The following is a 12290-nucleotide window of genomic DNA, read 5'->3' as shown; positions in this document are numbered from 1 at the left end:
CTGCCTCTGCCTCCCGAGTGCTGGGATTAAAGGCGTGCGCCACCACGCCCTGCTGATACTAACTGTCTTTAAAACAAACATTTTTTTCCTGCAGAGGAAACACAACAGTTCATGGGATACACTATTGGAAAACTTCAAAAAGGGAAACCGGGAAAGGGTCTAACATTTGAAATGTAAATAAATAAAATATTCAATAAAAATAAAAATAAACAAAAAAAAAAAGATCATAAATATGGAACTAGAGAGATGGCCCTGTGGATAGAGTGCTTGCCAGGCTTGTGTCAGAATGAGAGCTTGGACCTCACCTCCTATAGAATAAAACCCTGTAGGCACGGTGCTCTGTGACCTAGTACAGATGCAGGTAGACAGAGTACTGTGGAAATACTCTTCAAAGACGCACTAGCCGATGGGTGAGATTTTGGTTCAGTGAGAACTGACTGAGAAATAAAGTTGGGTGTCATGAATAAAGGCACTAGCCTTGGGCCTCTGGCATCCCTACCCATCCATGCAAATGTATACATAGACATGCACGTACAACACATTGTATGTGCATTTGTTTGTCCAAAGATAAGGAAAAAAAATCACTCACTCCAAAGAATTACTGGGGAGAAGTATTATTTATATGAAGTTATATTTGTTATAAAATAACCAAATTTTAATTTAGCATTTGGAAGTATCAACAAGGAACCTTGTTCTCTATATGACACGCCTAAGTCTTTAATTCTTTATTCATTAATAGACACCACCATGCCAGGAGCAGAAAGGGATGTGGAAAACACTGTCGTTCATTCTGATGTAATTACTACATGATCCTAAGTGATTAATAATCACTACACGTTTGTGTAACAAAAGAATTATTAGATCCCTTGCGATTCAATTATCTCCTTTTATGTTCACAACAATGCTGTGAAGTTCCTAACATAATCATTCTGTTTACTAATGGACAAACTGAGACCAATGAAGCTAAGTGATACAGTAAGGTATACAGTTAGCAGATATTAGAAATGTGTGCTTCCAAGATATTGTTTGAGTATTTTCTTCTTATCCATGTTTTGTTATCTTTATTATTATTATTATTTTTTTTTTATTAAATATTTTCTTTATATACAATTCAAATGCTATCCTGAAAGTTCCCTATACCCTCCCACCGCGCTGTTCCCCTCCCACCCACTCCCGCTTCTTGGCCCTGGCATGCCCCTGTACTGGGGCATATAAAGTTTGCAATACCAAGGGGCATAAAGTTTGTGGTGGTTTTGTATATAGCGTACACATGAAATAGTGTGCACATGTATGCATGTATAATATGTGTGGATGAGGTACATACATGTTGTGGCACATGCATCGTACAATGTACATATGAAAGTGAGAATAACTTTAAGGAGTCGGTTTTCTTTTTTTTAGAGTGGGTACTGGGATCAAACTGAAACCATCAGATTTCCACTGATCCTTATTTTTTTTCGGCCTAATAATGCTATAAAATTAAGCTTTTCTTCAGAGCTGACAGAGAATTCAGAAAGCTCAGTTCTTAAGCATTTATTATATTTTGGATGTTGGGTATTGTTCTTGCAATGAATACAGGGAATATCCTTTCTAAGCCTTCACAAAGGAATAATGCTTTGAATACCAAATGTCTCTTCAGTTCATAGCTATTTAGTTTGATACCCTGTGCCAATTACAGTTGAAAGGAGTCCTAAATGTTTGCATCTTTTGAGAAAGATCTACTTGGATGCTATTAAGATTTTAAAATATACTCTTAAACTCCAGAGCTTTTCAAGTCATAACCTGAGGGCTCATAATGTTGTCTGTGTATGAGGTTATAACCATAATCAGTTGTCATGGAAAATCCATTTATTTTCAATTTTTATATTGAATCATCAGAGTCTCAATTGTAGTGAAGTTTGCTGTAGTGCTCCAACGTTCAGTTTCAACTATTGTGTACTACATCTGACAATATCTTGCTCATTAATTTAATTGTAATTTTGTTTAGTGTGTATGTATGTGCGTGCATGTGTGTGTGCGCGTGTGTATGCATGTGTGTGTGAGTGTGAGAGAGAGAGAGAGAGAGAGACAAGATCATATGTAGCACAGGTTGATACTCAGGCATCTTCCTCCACTTCCCCCAGTGATGAGATTAGAGACATGTACCAGTGTGTTATGTTAATCCAGTTGTATCTTTAGTTCCCAACAGCTTTTCAATTTTTCTTCAAATAACTCCTTTTCCCTCCTATCAGTTCTACTAATTGATCCCAAGCAGTGTGTGTGTGTGTGTGTATGCATATGCATGCTACAGGTTGAATCCAGGTTCTCACATATATAAACCATAAACTCTGACACTGGGCTCTGGCATCACCACATTCAACTGAGATTTTACATTTCCAATTATTTATATTTTTATGGTTCCTGAGTTCGTCCTTCCTTCCTTCCTTCCTTCCTTCCTTCCTTCCTTCCTTCCTTCCTTCCTTCCTTCCTTCCTCTTTCTCTCTGTCTCTCTCTCTCTCTCTCTCTCTCTCTCTCTCTCTCTCTCAGCATTTTGGTGTCTTTTTATGTTTATGTGTCTCTTACTCATACATTTCATCTTTATATTTACATTTAGACTCTGTTGTTTGCAGTCTACTGAGTATATTGCAAAGAAAATCTCATAAATATTCGTGTCGAGGTTGCTTTCTGTGCTTTTCTTCTGGTCATTTATTCATAAACTAAGGGACTTGGTTTCTATTTGTGTTGTCCAACAAAGTCCTAAGATTGTATGGATTCTACCCTTCATCAGTAATACAATTAATAGTGTGCTGCTCCCTATACCAAAGTAAGAGAGCAAGTAACAGGTACAGCTTCTGGTCCAAACCCTGGTTCCTAGGTAGTTGCAACTTCTCTATGTATATTAGCACAAGATACAATTTTTCTGTATCCAGCTTCCTTTGGTGTATTCTTCTGAAGAGACAAATTATAAAAAGCAAAAATAATACCCAACCTAGAAGAATAACATCTAAATTAATTATCTATATTTAACATTAAAATGTTGTCATTTTCTTTGGGGTGCTATAATCCATGGCTCTTTTCTGTAAACTGCAGTACATAATGCATCTAGAGCATATACATTCTAGGTAGAATACAAATGCTAGATAGTGCCTCTAAGAAAAAAAGTGTATGAGAAGCAGATACAAACTAGATTGCCCCAAGAAAACTTAGAAGTCTACTCATTCAAGTGCTAAGGCATGATAGTGTACATAAGAAAGATTCATATTCAAGAATGACACTGATGAGTAAGATTGTGGATCTTCTGTTTTCATAGTGGCAAATACTTGTCATATTCAGAGTAAAGAAAAAGTTCATTAATGTTTCCATTCTGTAATGAAACACAGACTTTGTTTTGTCAATTGCATGAGAAGAAACCAACAGCTCATATTTCATTTTATTTCTCTTAACCATTTAGATTGTAGCCATTTTCCTGAAATGCTTGTGCTATCCTAACGAGCGTCATGTACTATTAGTGATGACATTTCTTTTTTTCTCTGTCTTCAAATTAGTTTCTTTGAGTACTCTGAGAAAGTGAGCCAGATTGTTATAGCCAAATTTTATTTAAATGTCCATTTCTACTCTACTGTATCTAATAATATGCATCCTTAATCATGTGTTGAAATCTAGTCCACATTAAACTTTTATGGACTGAATTTAATACATATGTATTGAATATTGTCCATCGCTCTTTGTCATAGATTAGCAACTCCTACAGGACATTAAATAACAAATTGATTCAATAAATATTTATAGCGAATACTTACTAAAGGGCTATAATTTCTGAACTTGTTTTGAATGTTTTCAACATTACCCTACAGAGTCCTTACAAGATACCTCCCTGTAGTAAAAATATATACTATAAAGTAAAGCGGTTCTTACTATCATACTTGCTTCTGTGAATAAGCAATGAAATGAACTGTGTTGTTGAATATATTACCCAATGAACCTAGACTTAGAATTTCTAAGTTCTTGCTGCATGAATATCAGTGCCAAACAATAAGATAGTATTTCTAATATATTTAGAATCTAGGTGAGTGCCTTACCAGCATTCAGGAAATATATAAAACCTGTGAAGCAAAAGAAGATATCAAAATGTAAATTTACACCTTCACCGTAGTACTTTACTGTTAAGCAATGTTTTCATACAGTAGAATCCTTGCTTATTTTTACTGAGAGTTAGAAAACAAATTACACAGTGGCAAGAACCAACTTCACTCATAAAAATTTCTCCTGTCCTTGAACCTATGGGTAGCTGAAATATTCTATAGCAGGTTATAATTGGAAATTGTATTTCACTCATAGCTTCAAATCCTTTGCATATCTTTGTGTTTGCACAGCTACATGAACCAGGAAGTAAATTGCTGTATTGGTTGATATTGTTGCTTATGATACCTTTTATTGTGGACTGGAGAATTGCGTTCCCTTTATACTCTGTCTTATTACATGGAGAAGCTTCCACAGATTCTCATTCATTGCTTTACTCAAAGCTGGTTAATAAGATTTTTAGGTTGTATGGACACATGTGAAATAACTTGTATCACTAAAGTGCATAGATCTCCTGTGCCATTTAAACCAGTGAACCATCATTATTAATATATATATATATATACCAAAGATGAGAAATATGTAATTACAAACTAGAATATAAAACTAACTCTGGTTGCACGTGGGATTATTTTAAAAAATATTTTATTATTGCTAACTGGGAGCAGCATCTAGAAAAAAAACTAGTGTATTCATTGATAAATAAATACACTAATGTGCTTTTGTTACAGAACTATATAATTTTGTATATATATATATATATATATATATATATATATACTTTTATTTTGATCTCTATATTGGATGTTGTGGTTGTGTCTGGGTATCTATATGATATTTAAGGAAAATTATTTGTAGTTTATTGCCAAGTTTCTTTGTAGTACATACTATTATGATAGGAAATTGATAGTCCTGAAATATGTAGTAAGTTCTAATTAATAATGTGACTTGGGGCTGGAGAGATAGCTTAGTGGTTAAAAGCACTCGAGGCTCTTTAACTGAAGAGTTCAGTTCCCCAAAACAGCGTGTTGGTTCTCAGTCATCCTTACCTTCAGTTTTAGAGGATCTGACACCTTATTCCGAACTCAGTGGGCACAGGCATGCACATGCTGTAAGCAAAACAGTTATACATATAAAATAAGTATATCAAAAAGTAGAAAAATAAAATCTCTTATTTTATGATTATCTTGATCTACATGTTATTAAATTGTTTATATTTATTGAAATAAATGATAATTATTGGCTTGGTACAATTTTTACGATAAATTAAAAGGGTAGCATTTGGAGACATTTGTATTGCCATACCAGATTTTTATGAAAAAGCGAGAGGAAGAGGTAGTAATTAACTCCTTTTTTTCTTCTTTTTTCCTTTAGTATTTTGATGTTGGAAAGAATCTATAATAATCGTGACTCATTTGAAAAATGAATGAAATCAAAATATTCTAACACATTAAAGCTTTATATAAGATTCATTACAAAAGCAAAACAAAACAAATAAAAAACTTGGTTTCTCCTCTCAATTGGATCTTATGGAACTGGTTATTGGATTGGACAGCATATACCCCAGTTTTCTGATCAACTTTAGGGTATCGAGCTGCTCAATAGTGAATGTTATTATGTAATTTCTACTTTCTCAATATCCTCCTATAAACATTAACAGGTAACATACTTTAACTTTTATTTATCAAACCACAGATCAAAGAAGCCCATGTAGGTGGATATGTGAGAAGGCTAAAACTTCAAATGTTTCCTTAATGCTGTAAAATTCATTCATATTGAAGCACAATTAACATTCAAGTATGAGGATTTTTGATAGGAAGGTAAAATATGAAGATGGGTTTATGGTTGCAATTCTAGAAATGTGTGAGGGTACTACGCAGGTTTAACTGGAAATGTGAAATTTGTCATTTTGGGGTTCTTAAATTATCTGCTGTATCTTTATAAAATTAAATTAATTTAAGCTAATCAGACCCATGTCACTCATTATATAAAAATCAAACATGCTTTTCAAAACCTTTAAACCCAGCATACTTTTCTATATGCTTAAATAATTGGCTGCACATCAAGGGAAGACATAGAATATGTCTACTAACATCATATATCGTTTCTACTTTATGCTGTGTGGTAGATGTCATTTATGATGTGTCCCTTCATGGGTATAATTTACAAGGTGTCTCACTTTGACTCTGTTAACCTTTCTTTCATATGGATTATGACACCCCTCTCCTTTTTATGAATAAGAAAACAATAATTCTCCTAGTGAATCTGAGTTAGCCTTGGTTGTGAGCACTTTATCAATCTAAATTAGACTGCAAACGCCTTGTTCAGTGAAGCATAGGCTACAGTTCATTGGTTCAGTAACATTAAATAATTATCATGTTAGAATCACAGCACTTCCTGAAGGTCTTAAAAGCCCTGGTCACTCCCAAATGCATTCCATGGCTTTCTTTCGAGGTATCAAAGGAAAATTACTGTTTGTAACTGGAAGTACATATACTAAAAGAAGTTGGAATGAATATATAGCAGGTTTTCAGGAAAAGTTTTTGAATTCGGTTTTTGGGGTCAATAAACCTTGCTTGCTTTTGAAATGCCATACATTGTTCAATCAAAATACAGATACACAATATGATATGCATGTTATCATTTTTAATATTTTTCTCAATTTTTCATTCTTTACCTTCAGGCATGCATTTTGCATAATGAATAGACATAATCTACATATTTTGGAAAATTGCTGATAACCTTTAGAAAAACTGAACAAAGAAAACATTTTAATTTCAATAAAGTATTTGTAGAGGAATGACAGAGAACGTGATAGGTTACTGGGACATATTCACAGAAACCAGCTTCCTCCCCCCCAAAAAAAATAACTTGACATTTTTCTAGATGGATCATTCTGCAATGAACTAAGGAATGGATTTTTATCTTTCCTAGGAAATTTTTCTCAGAAATCAGAAAGCATTGCTAGAATTTCTCCCATTTCTTCCTATGTTGAACCAAAAATGTCACAAATCAAAACCTGATTTTCTTTGTCTTATCAAAAGAAATAGTAAATGCACTGGGACGTTGGAAGCTGGTGTGATATTGTATTTTGTGTTATGTGTATAAAATATATTGATAAAAGAGTGTATGTACCTCAGACACTATTAGAAGCAAACAGAAGCAAAGAGAATGAAGGTAAGGTTAACAGGCTCACTCTTAAACCATTTACTTGTGTGGTAAAACTTTCTCTGGGGAGATGAAACACACACATCTACCCACTCCAGGTAAGGAACCTATGACAGACCCAAGTATGGATAACACCCAATTCCAGTTTGCTGAGAAAATGGGTTTTATTGGTGTTACTTATAGGAATATGTAACAGGGGTTACTTGCATGACTAAAAATGATTCAAAGACAGCAGCATCACAAATGCCTACATCAGCACAGGCACCCACAGCTGAAAAACTGGAGCACAGTGAACAGCCTGCATGAAACTCAACAACTGAAGAACATTCTCACTATGTGTCTCAATTGGTCTACTTGTTTTGATCTCGGGAGTCTTTGAATCTTTTCTCCCTTGAGACACTTCTCTGTAGTTCAGTTTCTTTCTGTTTTTTTTTTTTTTTTTTTCCCCCAGCATTTTTTTTCAGCATTTTTTGCTTACTCTGGCAGGGAAAGTCCTAGGGAATTTGGTCAGTTTCAGGGACTAGTTGAAGCTAGGATGGATTGGTTACCTTCCAGGTTAAGGGGTTTTCTGTAGGATGGACATTTCAATCTTGGAGAAAACAATTGCACAACATTACTACATAGCCACGTGTAAGATTAAATATTGATAACTTAGTTTCATTCTAACATTTGTGTGCATACATACTCATTCAGGAAGTGCAGATCAGTCCTTCAGTAAAACACATTATTGTGATTTTTAGATTATATCAAAAAATGCCTTGTGATGTAGATGAAAATTAAAACAGGAAAATTAATGATTAATGAGCCTGGCCAGCCATACTGATCATCTGCATTGAACAGTCATATCAAACCTATTCTTCAAAAGTACATCCAATTGGCTAGTTTTATAAAGTTTATAATCACTGCAAATTTTAATACTATTTCCATTTCATTGAAGCAATTGTATTTATCCTATTTTTATAAGCATTTGCCACTGAATAGTATTTTTATATTATCATTGTCTTCTCTGGTTTTATAAATACAGAAATTAGTATTGTATAGATTTGTAATTCAGATATTAAAGATATATGAGTCAAGAAATTTTCATTAACAGTCAACATGTTTTGCTTTCCATGTTGTAGCAATATAGTCAAGAAGTATAGTATTGTCTTCAAAATGACTTCATTATTCTCCATCAGGTCCATGCAATTTGCATTTCATATTTGCTGATAATATTTGTTGATACCTGCATATCTTTGTATCTTTCAAATTCAGCCCTAGCAAATAGATCTGGTGCTACACTCATTGCCTTTGTGTTTTACAAGAGCACAAGAGATTGATCTTCTATTATTTCAGTTTCATGCAATCTGATAAAATAAGCGCATTCACTGACATGCAAAGCGAATTATGCTCTCCTTTATGAGAAAACTATGCTTCAACACACAGTTGCTATTCAGATAAATCCATCCAAGGATACATGCTATTAGGTACTAAATTACCTTTAAAATAATTCAGTAATATAAAAAGTAGATGATTTTTATTAAAAGATTTTTAGAGCCAAAGAAGAAATATACACTTAGTACAAGAAACCATTTCTAACATGAATTCACTGATCTAGAAAATTACTTTAATGCACATATCAATATCCATGCCAGATGCTTCTATTTCAGCAATTAAAAAGTCTCTAAATCCCCTTCTTGTGTGTATAGTGAAAATCCACAAGCATTTTGTAGGGTAAAATTATACTTCTTTTTTTCATTATAACTATCCAGTACAATAAAATTATACATAATAAAAAGCTGAAAATGGGGAGAATAAATCACATCTTATGCTTAACCTGACCTTTGTATATTGAGAAATAGTAGTGATTGATAAATGCATCCTTAGCTTGTAATGACAGAAGAGTCTTAGTAGACATGTAACTTTAGTGTGAAAAATTAGGATATTCAAGTCATAAGGAAATGTGAAAAGGCCTAGATGGGAGAGAGAGAGCAGGAGATAGAAAAGGAGGGACAGAGGGAGGCAGGAGGGTTCTATTTATAATTGAAAAGTACATGACTGAAATAAAATTAACTTTTTAAATATAATTTTAGAACTCTCTATCTGTAGTATAGTTTGTCATCAATAACATTCAGCATAAGGTGAACTTTAGAAAAATAATTCAATAAAAAATAAGATTAATATAACTATCTCCTCTGCCCCTAGAAGTTTATATTTCAGCTTATTACTTATAAATATGTTGTTGATGAACAAAATGTATACAAAGAAGTTACTATTGCTATTCAATGTTATTAAATATAATTTATGAACTAAAGAACTCTTGTGTTTTGAAAGGATGGTAGCATATCTCTCATAAAATAATTGATTTCTCATAACTGCCAGATGTCCGAATTTAATTCTAAATCTTCTTTTCATTTCCCAGTTACATGATTATCACTGTATATCCAAAGGTTTCCAAAAGGGTAAAGAAAATTGACTTTTGTACAACTTTAGTTTTATATGATTAGAGACACAGAATAGGTCTTTGGCATGTCAGAAAGTTGTACTAAATAATATGAAATTTTGAAGATAATCTTTGAGTCACTATTTGTAGAAGATGCAATCTGGCTGCTCTGGCAAGAGATCATCACATGCAATGACCTATGTGCCTGTGATCCAGCTAGAATGTAAACATGCCCCATACCTCTAATTCCTTTTGTTGGAATACAGATACGCCTATTATACATACCCTCAAGGTGAAATTAGTTTGTAGAAAGAAGCAGCCATGTTTGGAAGTGATATCTAATTGAAGGGCAGACAAAGTCATGAATCAGAGAAAAACTTGACAGAATGTGCCAGAGATAGAATATGCTAAACTCTCATAGGAACAGCACAAGAAAGAGAAGCTATCTAAGAGCAATGCACAGAGAAAGTCACTCATTTGAGAGTAAGTACCAGCGCAGTTCCATGAAGTTGAGTTTGTTCATGAGTTCATGTAGTTCAGCAGAGGTGGGTGTGTCCAGAGACTGAGAAGAGGCCAGAAATTAGAAAAAATTTCCAGAGTTAGTTTGAAGTCAAGCAGAGCAATTCAGTCAGAAGCTGAGAGAATCTGAAACGAATTGGTCATCATGGAGAATTGTTTGAGCCAGAATAGCTAAGTTGAACCAGCCAGCCAGAGGTCAGAAAGAACTAAAAAGGGTGAGCTTATTCAGCAGCAAGTCTCAGCTGAAAAGTTGTAGGAGTAGATTAGATTGTATGGTGGCAAGGAGTGTCTAGGCCTAGCCCTAGGGATAGTTAGTACAGTGATAGAAATGCTCTGGGCTCTGCTCGATCCATGCATTTGTACAGCTTGGCTATGGCACTCATCTCATCCCTTCTTCTGAGGAAATAAAAGTTTCATTTACCACAATTTAATCCATTCCCGACTTTACTTCCTCTAGTATCAAAAATGTTATATATTATCTACTCACATTTTCTTTAAAACATCTCAAATTCACTATTTGTTTTTGTCATGTTTATGAAAATGTATCATTTTATATTTCAAAATTATCAGTTTTATAAAAACATTATGTATACAGTTTTTCTTATGACACTCTAATATTATCTATTGGTCCTGAATATATCTGAACACTTTAGCTCGTGTTTAGTTGGTATTTCTTGCACCTTTCCCTATAATCTTCTGCTATTATTTTTTGCTATTTTTCCTAATACGCCTGAATTCAGGCAAATTCCATTTGTAAAGAGTTTTCCCACATTATATATCTTTTAGAAGAAGTGCATTATCTCAATTTTCACTAAGTTCTCTCAAATTGAAAGATGTAAGTTACAGAAAAGCTACTTAAGTGTATCAGGTTATTACAGAAACGGAAACAGCTCTGAACCATCAGAGATGACCACCAATCTTCCTGATGCAAATTTCAAACTGAAAGATGAATTCATGGCTATCACACTCCCTCATTTTCATGTGCATTGTTGAGGGAGGTGTATATAAAGAGATGCCATTATTCTCTATTGTTAATAAGTGTATTTTATTTATTACCTAACATTATATTCAGAAAGTCCCTCACATAGTTTCCTTTATAAAAGACAGCATACATAATGAAAGATCCTTTATTTCTAAGGGGATTTTCCTCATTATTTTATAATTATGAATAACGTATTTTATGGAAAAAGCAAAATACTATCAACTTGATTCTTTATTTAACCAAAGAGTGACGGTTGCTAAGAATACTCTCGTGGAAATTAAACCTGTGTTGTGCTTCTATGTCATAGCCAGGGTTTCTGGCATTCTGGTCAGGAATTTCTATCTCTACTCAAAATCACCAGTGATGTCCATGTGGTCTTTGAAAGTTTACAATTAAGTTTCTGGCAATTAGAATGTGTGGGAGGAAAACTACAAGAATTTTGGCATTCAAAAATCGTACGAGTGAGCATCTTTTCTCCACACTTTTCACAAATGTTATGCGCATAATAGGTTGCAGATACTGCCAGCAATTCTTAGCCACTTCTGCTGTGCTCCTTTGCTCAAACCGGGTGCCCTTTCCAATGTAATCATGGAAACAAATGAAAACCAGGCTTCTGACCAGGAGACACTTACTGAAGTTTTGGAATTGATTGAACACTGTTAATGCTGTTGTAGAGCACTGTTTGTGTTAACCTTATTAAAATAGCTTCTACTAATGATCATACTGCAATTGCAAGCTTGGGATTTTGGCTATTTCTTTGCTTTTGAATTAAATATGCTTGTCTCATGGTAGTTTATGTAACAGATAGTGTTAGAAGTAATGAAGATTTAACAAACACAAATTTGTTGAAGTTGGTTTGATTCCCTACGTCACCTATTTGTTCTTTGTTGACAGAATACGTATCAAGGGTTCCATTATGAGTTTCAGAGTCTTAGAAACACACTCCACCTCTTCTAGATACTTTTCTTTCCCATAAGTTAACTGTGGGACAGAGGAGAAATCTTGTGGTGGGAAACAGAATTTTCACAAACATTACTTGGATATAGATGATTAGCACAAATCTTGTACAATCATTGAACATTCTGTTTACAAGTATAGTTGAGAGCAAGAAAATGGAGGAGCGATGAGGAATAGCCAAAT

At 33.9% G+C, this 12290-nt stretch overlaps 1 protein-coding gene across 4 annotated transcripts in view; it reads left to right on the top strand.

Moving 5' to 3' along the window:
• Cadm2 (cell adhesion molecule 2) overlaps nt 1-12290 on the top strand; it is a 932542-nt gene that overhangs the window by 685286 nt on the left and 234966 nt on the right. The window lies entirely within an intron of this gene.

The sequence above is a fragment of the Mus caroli genome, chromosome 16, assembly GCF_900094665.2.
Source record: "Mus caroli chromosome 16, CAROLI_EIJ_v1.1, whole genome shotgun sequence".
Taxonomy (NCBI): domain Eukaryota; kingdom Metazoa; phylum Chordata; class Mammalia; order Rodentia; family Muridae; genus Mus; species Mus caroli.
The sequence above is the reverse complement of the archived record's forward strand: the minus strand, read 5'-3'. Positions and strand labels throughout refer to the sequence as shown.